We start from the raw sequence: 8,069 nt of genomic DNA, 5'->3' as shown, positions 1-8,069 counted from the left end.
GTCCAGCTTGCTGCTTCCCGATAACCTGGTGGAGGTTAAGGAAATTAGCTCCTCTGGGAATGCCGCTCTACGATTTCCCCGCTGACGCGTGCTGCCGGGCGACCCACCTGTGTCGGCATGCTGCCGAGAGCCCGCTCACCACCACGGGGGCCGCCCTGGCCCTCCCTGCTCCTCGCGTGCTACCACAGCCCCACCCCCTGCTGGTCGCCCGCCAGCGGAGCACCGCCGGCTGTCAGCTGTGAGCCAAACGGGCCCTTTGATCCTATTAGGGCCTGTGCCAAATCAACACTTTCCTCATTAGAGGCTCACTTTCAAGGCCCTGCCAACAGAACACCAGCATCGGTCCTCGCCCACGTCATGTGGCAGACTCACCCTAATCGCTGACGGCTTCTTTCCCCCCCCCCCCCCCTTATTACACCTTGGGTCTGACATTACATGGCCCCAAGTGTTCATGCCTTGACCCCTCCACCTCTCAAATTGCGTCCGTTGTCCATAACATCGACAATACTACATGAGGAAACTTCTGGACCTTCGCAGGCTGCTGGTGGTACCTCTGTAGAACACTGGACTCGGTCCTGTCCAGTAATGCAGACTGCCACAGTTTCATAGTCATTTTTTGCATTTTCATGGAAGCTGCCAGGAGACCATTCATGCAAACAGGTCAGAGGTCATTCACACAACCAGGACCTGAAACACCATAGGAACTCAAGCAGTGGTGAGAAGGGAGTCTTGCAATTTGTTTTTCGGTGCACCCAACCACCAAAACACAACACGAGCTAAGGACTTGGAGCACGACTCAACAGCTCTGTCTTTAAATGCACATCACTGATGCCTTACATCTGCCATTAATGCCCACCGACAAAATCTGTATCCCTGCTGGTGGCTTGCACTTGGTTGCCCTGGTGATTCCCATGACCTGGTGGATAGACCAGCCCATGTGCCACAGTCCCTGGGCCTTCAGATCTCTGGGCCATTCTTGTTGGGACCTAAGCCAGGCAACATTTCCAGTGTACATCAGTTTGATCACCTCATTTGTGCCTGATTTTGAACTAGTTTCAGAAAGGTTTGTGGCAAATGACTGGGGGTGTTTTGATTAGTTCTGAAATCATTAGAGGAGCGACCACTCACTAGGATGCTGAGGGAGGTCCCAGTAAACTCATCTGCCTAACTGGTCAGTGCTTACTGGGAAGCCAATCCCACTTGTGTCAGGTGTCTCTGATGGTGCTGACTGCTTTCATTAGTGGCTATACGAGTGTCACAGAATTCCCCCTGGAAAGGTCACATCAGGTAAAAGGGCAACAAAAAAACTGCAATTCCATCTACCCTGCTGCCATTTTTGCTCTCTGACCTTTGACCTCCACCATACCATGGGTATTTGTATTGATCTTTGGCCCCAAAGAAAGACCTTATTGAACCCTGTGCATCGCTACATGAGGGGGTCCGTGTTCCCGCCCTTCGTTAACAGTTACATAAGCATGCCTGCATTGATGGTTTTATAGGAATTTCAGAAAACAATACACCTTGACCCTTGGACCTATAAACAAGGATGATGAAATGTGCAGTTGTGTGGCTGGGGAAATAACTGTAATTCATCCATCCTCAAACTGCTTCCTCAGTACAGGGTCACAAGGAGGGTAGCAGGAGTCAGTGGACACTCTGGACGAGATGAACACACCTGGCAGGAGCCGTTCCAGCGTCGGTGTGTGGCTCCCCAGGTTAGGCTGCTGAGTCAGTGAATGGAGGGTCACCAGGTCAAATCCTAGGGTCAGCAGAATGGTTTTGCCATCAGGCCCCTGAGCAATGCCGTTATCCCCTATTGCCCAAGGGGTGTCTGACCCTGCGTTCTCAAAAATTCATGTCGCTTTGGATAAAAGCATCTTCTAAGTAAATAAAAATGTAAATATACACTCAGTGCAGAATCAGATGTCCTTGGTGTCAGATAGTGGCTGACCTCAATCCACTTCACATCAGCAGCAAACTATGCCGCTTTTAATTTTCCCGTTGCCTAACGACGCAGCATCCGAAGGTCCCGGGGGCTGATTGAGGTGCAGGTAGAGGATGCGGGGCTAGAGGAGAGGGTCCCACACCTGCAGCCTGTCATTGCCTTCAACCTTTCCAATGTCACGACGCGCGTGGCAATGTGGGTGGGAGGACGTGAAGTCAGACGTGCGTGGTGCATTATGGGACGCGTTGTCAGTCCCTGCCAACCGAGACGGTCGAGCTACACATACAAATTCTTTTCCTATAATGTGCTACCACCTGGCACATGCATGTTTTTAACGTGTATGCGGCATGTGCTCTATGCCAGGAAAGGGTTAAGGCCGCTTTTGGCGTGCTGTTTCTGCCTCAGTGTACATTATGTACTCCTCATTTGCATACTGCAGTGCGAGCTCAATTAAAATGAACTTTTAATTTCTTACAAGAAAATTAGTTTTGCATGTGATGCGTGCAAATGTGGGGATAATGGGTGCGTTTTAATGAGCTGAGCATCCCGGAGACTTCATGGCAGGGAGTGCCACAGTGGCCGCTCCCTCTTCCCTTCCTTTCTCTGTCTTCATGTTTCCTTTCCATCTTTCTTCACTTCTGTTTTTCCCTCTTCCTGCTTATCTCTCTAATCCATTCTTGCTTCACGTGCTTCACTTCTCCTATCTGTCTCTCTGTTCCCTTCCTGTTTCTCTCTCTGTCTGATTCCTATCTCTGTTCCCATCCAGTCTTTCCCTCTGCTGTCTTCAATCCTTTCCCTCCGCTCTCTACCTGTCACTTTCTCTGTTGCCTTTGTGTGTGTCTCTCTGTTTCCTTCCTATCTCTGTTCCCTTCTTGTCTTTCTCTTTCCCCTCTTCCCATCTTTCCCTTTAATCCCTTCCCCTCTCTGTCTCTTTCCTATTTGTCTCTCTGTTCCCTTCCTGTCTCTCTGCTCCCTTCATCTCTCCCTTGCTGTCTGCTTCTTTTTCATTCCTATTACTATCTCCACTTCCCATCTCTGTTCCCTTCCTGTCTTTCTGTCCCATTCCTGTCTCTGTTCTCTTCCTGTCTCTCTGTTCCTTTCCAATCTTACCCTACATTCCCTTCCTGCCTCTATCTCTGCTCCCTTCCAGTCTGTATTCTCCCCATTTCCTGCCTCTCCAGGTTTCATTCTTGTAACTCTCCATGTTCTCCTCCTCTTTACCCCCTGACTCTTATTCTCTTCTACATTGTTGGTCGAAACTCTTACAAGGTATTCCATTCCTCTGCAAAAAGAAATTTCCAGTCAAAATTTGAACAATACGAGTGGTACGAGAAACACCAGCACTGATTCAGGTTCGCCGGCGCGAGGGTCGGGGGCCACTCCCAGGAGGATGGGTTTACTGTGACTTACCTGAGAAGCTGACAGTCGTGGCAGCTGCCCACGAAAACCCAATCAGCTAATGTTGATAAAAGAGGAGGAGTCTGGGACATCTGTTCACACAGCACACAACTCATTTGAATCACAAGATGAAATGACTCACATCTGCTGAATTGGAAAACATCAACACCCCCCACCCCCCACTACCCCCACCACTCCAGGTCTCCTGACAATCTCCAGCTCCCTCTCTTCTGTCCTATTCTCCACCCCCCCCCCCATCTGTGTTTTAATTTCGCCATGGAGGTGGGCAGACTCCAGCTGTGACCACAGGATGCAATGGACAAGCCCGCCGGTCCTCATTTTCCGGTCACCTGTGGTAAGTCATGGTCATTAGTTAAACAGACTGAGGGGAGATCAACTGGATTTAAACAAAGCCGCCCCCACCCCACCCCACCCCCCCACATGCCCCAGTTTGGGTCTCGGTAATGAAACAGTTGTGTCACCCTGAATGCCACCTGCTTCCCCTCCGATGAACTCCAGCTCAACGTAACAAGCTGCAGCACCCAGCCCACAGAGGGGGCATCTGTCACGCGGTGTGCTGCTGAAACACCTCAGACCCCCCCTCCCTCCACCCCCAGCCCCAACACTCCTGTCCTGCAGCACAATTATCACCAATCGGCCCTCAGCCTCTGACTGCTTAATCTGTGACAGACGACGGCATGGCGAACAAAGACTCCTCCAGAAAGGTACAGACATACTGCTGCTGATGGAGGAGAGGAGGGGGGAGACAAAGAGTGTGGTAGAGAGAGAGAGAGAGAGAGAGAGAGAGCAAAACAGAGATAGAGAGAGAGCGATTTTTGCAAACTGGGGTGAAAGCCTTGAAGGTCATAGGTCACATTATGGCTGCTGTGTTTATTTCTGCGTATATTCTCTCTCACACTAACACACATCTCATCACCAAACACACAGAGGTATCTCTGTATAGATACAAGCGAACAAGCACACACACATGCTCTTTGTCCCTTGACCCTGGCGGCAGGCATAGAAAAGGGGCTGGGGGGGGGGGGGGGGGAAGGGGCAGCAGTGCAGGGGGCAGGGGGCGTGACACCACAGGACTGAAGCCAATCAAAACACGCCATCGCAGAATCAGTCTTACATACACTTAAACAGAACACAGTCACGCATGTGAACATAAGCATGTCCAGCAGAGACATGCAGCCATGCAGATACTCAAATAAAGACACTGGCATGGCAGCCTCATCATGACCCATTATGGGAGGCCTTATGAGGCATGTTTGTGTGCTTGTGCATGTGTGGTTTTCTCTGTACCTTGGGGGTTTCATGGGAAATTCCTCTGATGCAAAGCTGATGTTTGATGTGTTTTCTTCCATCAGTGACCTTCTGCATTCCTTTGCAAATTTTTATGAAACACTTCTGACTTACCCGTGACCCTGATCCAGATAAGTGGTAAGGAGATGGATGGATGGACTGTTGGCTTAAGGACATATGATTCTGCCTGCATTGTTAATCATACAGTGCAAGGCCCTTTAGTTTGTTGGGCCTGAGTAAACAACAATGAAATGGTCATTATGGACAGACATGATAAATATTGCGTGCGGTCGTTCTGCACTCATGGCACCGCTGGCCTTCCTCTCTGAGACTCGCTAACATGCATGTATTGCGACGTGATGCATTTCCATCTCTGTACATCTACGCCTGCACTCTCTGCGCACGTATAAAGCCCATGCGCCGGCAGGTGCAAAAACGCTCACATGCACATGTGTCACCCGCTCGCGTAGTCGTCGTGCCAGCTGATCCTGTGGCGGCATGCCATACCGGCACGCCCCATGAGCACGTGCGTGCGGCGTGTGCCCGCGTGCCAGCGCCTACGTGCCCGGCTGCGGCTCTTTTCCCCCGCATGCGGATGGTGATTAGAATGGCTCTGCCAATCACCAAAATTTACATTAAACCTGAAATTAATTTAGCATTTTTCCCCCCTCTCTTTAATTACGCCAACATCTGCTGCCGAGTCGAGCGGCGCACATGAATTTGAATGACTTCCCTTTTTTTAATTCCCTCTGAACTTTGGGGAGACCAGCTTGGTGGCAATATTTCTCAGTCAAACGAGCATCACTGGGAGGAGAACGAGCCAGAAAAATTTATAATTTCCTGGCTGCATTTCACCCTTCAGTTGTATCATCAGAGACCCTCTACACCAAAAAAAAAAAAGACAGATGACTTTTCGTCCTATTTAGAAGTGTGTACCTGGTCATCCAAAGTCCAGAAAAATGGCACAGATTCTTAGCACAGATTCTCAGCACAGAAAGTCTCCTTTGTCTCTCTTCCCCACGGACCGTTTTCATAATTGTGTATTTACAGTGCTTTTTCACTCATTTAATTACAGATATTTAGACAACAGTGTGTTGCATTTTCACTTGACATGGCACAACTGGAGAATTTTACAGACCATTATACAGGATGAGACCGTCTACAGAGAGAGTTAAGATGGGAATTCTGGCATCCCGTTCGGGGTGTTCCCTACCTTATGCCTTGCTGGGTGTTTCCCAGGCTAGCCCGGGCCAGATACAAGGCTATGGAAAAGGTGTGATGTTTCTAGTGGGCAAACAAGAAAGCAATTTCTGCTCTAACCACTGCTGGTCGCATTGGTGGGCAGCTAATATTTTGTCCTCTTCAGCCTGAAACACTTTTATCTGAAATCTGCCTATTGGTAGAAATTCCTTGTTTTTTGCCCTGTCATGCTGAGTGATTTACGCCGTGCTTATTCCACGATTCATCACGGCGGGTATATGCGTGCAGGGCCCGGGGGTCATCGCCTCCCGTTCTTAACGGCGGGATGCAGTTCCATTATCACCCGGCACCAGCTGCATCTGTACAGACGGCCCGGGAATGATGGGAGGGCAAATCGGAATACAAACACCTGAGATAATCCCCCAGCCTGTGAGGCATGCACAGTTTAAAAATGACCCCCTCCCTTCCCTTCGAAATGTCATGATTCTTAAGCCCGTCGTTATTCTGCGTGCACTTACAGCTTGTGGCCTGTGGAGGTGCTGTGCACAGGAATGGTCCGGAACAGATAAGGATGCTGGATCAGAGCAGGTGCCCAGCCCCTGTGATTTGCTTTACCCATACTGTGAGGGTCTCGGGGTAGGGGGCTGGGGTGGAGGCAGCGCTGGAAGTCACAGTAATTAGAACGTGTGAGCAGGGAGGCGCTGCCCATCAGTGGGACATCTGGAAATAAGTTTTACTTCTTGGTTGGCGGTGGGGGGGGGGGGGGGGTGTCTGGATGATTGCGTGCCCTCCTGCCAGCAAGCACCGCGCTGTAATTAATCCCTCTGAAGTCAGATGAAAGTATCGACAACATGGACAACAGCAGGCCAAACACGTATCAGCTCATGGTATCAGGCCTCGAGCAATATGACTCCATCATGCAGAAGGACGGGCTAGCTTGGTTTTTGTTATTATTATTATTATTATTAGCAGTAATATTATTATTGTTGCCATTGCTGTTTTTATTATCTATCTCCCATAGCTGGTTATCCTGTACAGGGTCACTGTGGGGCTAGATTCTTTCCCAGGAAGAACAGGAGACATAAAAGAGATCTTTCTGGACAGGCTAATGTGTTTCAATAATAAAAATAATCACTTTATTTTTTCCCCTTACAGCCTTGGCCTGTCATTTATGCAGTCTCGGCGGCTTTACAGTATAAAACCAGGTGAAATAAACACAAATTAACGCCACAGGCAAACTAATGGAACTTGAGCCCGAATCCTTTTAGTCAGAAGATGCCTCTTTTCTGACGTGATGACAAGCAGGGGGCGGAGGCAATTAAAGGGGAGCGGGTTTTGTCAGCCCTGCGTGCGACCTGCTCGGCACTCCCCCCGCACCCCCAGCCTGCTGGTGGCTCACTCATATTTAATCGCACAAAAGATCTATCGATCGGAGAGACGAGCGTTCCTCCGAGAGCCGGTGTGATAATGAGAGGACCGACTCCATTGTAATTATTCAAATATCTGGCCTTAATCATCTCCCTGCCCCCACCCCCACCTCGCGCACTTTAGACACTGTCTATTTACCCATTAGTCACGCCTATTTCACTGGAACTATACCTTCGTACCATTCAATTGCTCCGAGTTCAAGTGCCGATCCTCGCTTTTAAGATGAAGATAAACAGTGTTTTCGACAGCAGAGAAGGACACGGGTGCGATCTCGGCGCTCCATTGATGACACGATCCCTGAGGTGGGGAGAGAGGTGACAACATCACGTTTCAAACGAGGCTTTTAAAAGGTTTGTGTGCGTATAAACGCCGTCCCTGGAGATCGCCGTTATCACAGCCTTACGATATGACTTTCAAATTCCGGCACATTTGAAAGCGATTGTTGCTGTTTGTGAGTGATACCTATGTTTATCGGAAAAGCCGATAGTGTTTCCCTATAATTCAGCCCGGAACACAATGTCTCCAGCTGCCTATTTAATGGTATTTTAATTTTCCCCAAGGATGGTACTCTTTATTTCTGCCTATACAGGATTAAGTAAAGTACCTGTTGTCAGTAACCTAAATTGCTCTAGAAGTTTTCGCGTGTAACCGTCGTCGCGCAGGCGCGCCTTTTACGTCCGAATCTTTTCAAGGCGATTTTCCCGGACTTTTACATGCCGGCAGTTTTACCCGAAACCTTTCGACATTCTCCGCCACAGTCAGAAGACTCGGAGTGATTTTTAAAGCGTTT

At 49.4% G+C, this 8,069-nt stretch overlaps 1 long non-coding RNA gene across 1 annotated transcript; it reads right to left on the bottom strand.

Annotated features, from left to right (window-relative positions):
* Positions 1-2,316: 2,316 nt before the first annotated feature.
* Positions 2,317-8,069, bottom strand: LOC111832964 (uncharacterized). The gene is made up of 3 exons (XR_002835624.2): positions 7,884-8,069; positions 7,459-7,576; positions 2,317-3,227 (listed from the first exon to the last, which is right to left on the bottom strand). It is a non-coding gene; the product is annotated as an uncharacterized lncRNA (long non-coding RNA).

The sequence above is a fragment of the Paramormyrops kingsleyae genome, chromosome 11 (assembly GCF_048594095.1).
Source record: "Paramormyrops kingsleyae isolate MSU_618 chromosome 11, PKINGS_0.4, whole genome shotgun sequence".
Taxonomy (NCBI): domain Eukaryota; kingdom Metazoa; phylum Chordata; class Actinopteri; order Osteoglossiformes; family Mormyridae; genus Paramormyrops; species Paramormyrops kingsleyae.
The sequence above is the reverse complement of the archived record's forward strand: the minus strand, read 5'-3'. Positions and strand labels throughout refer to the sequence as shown.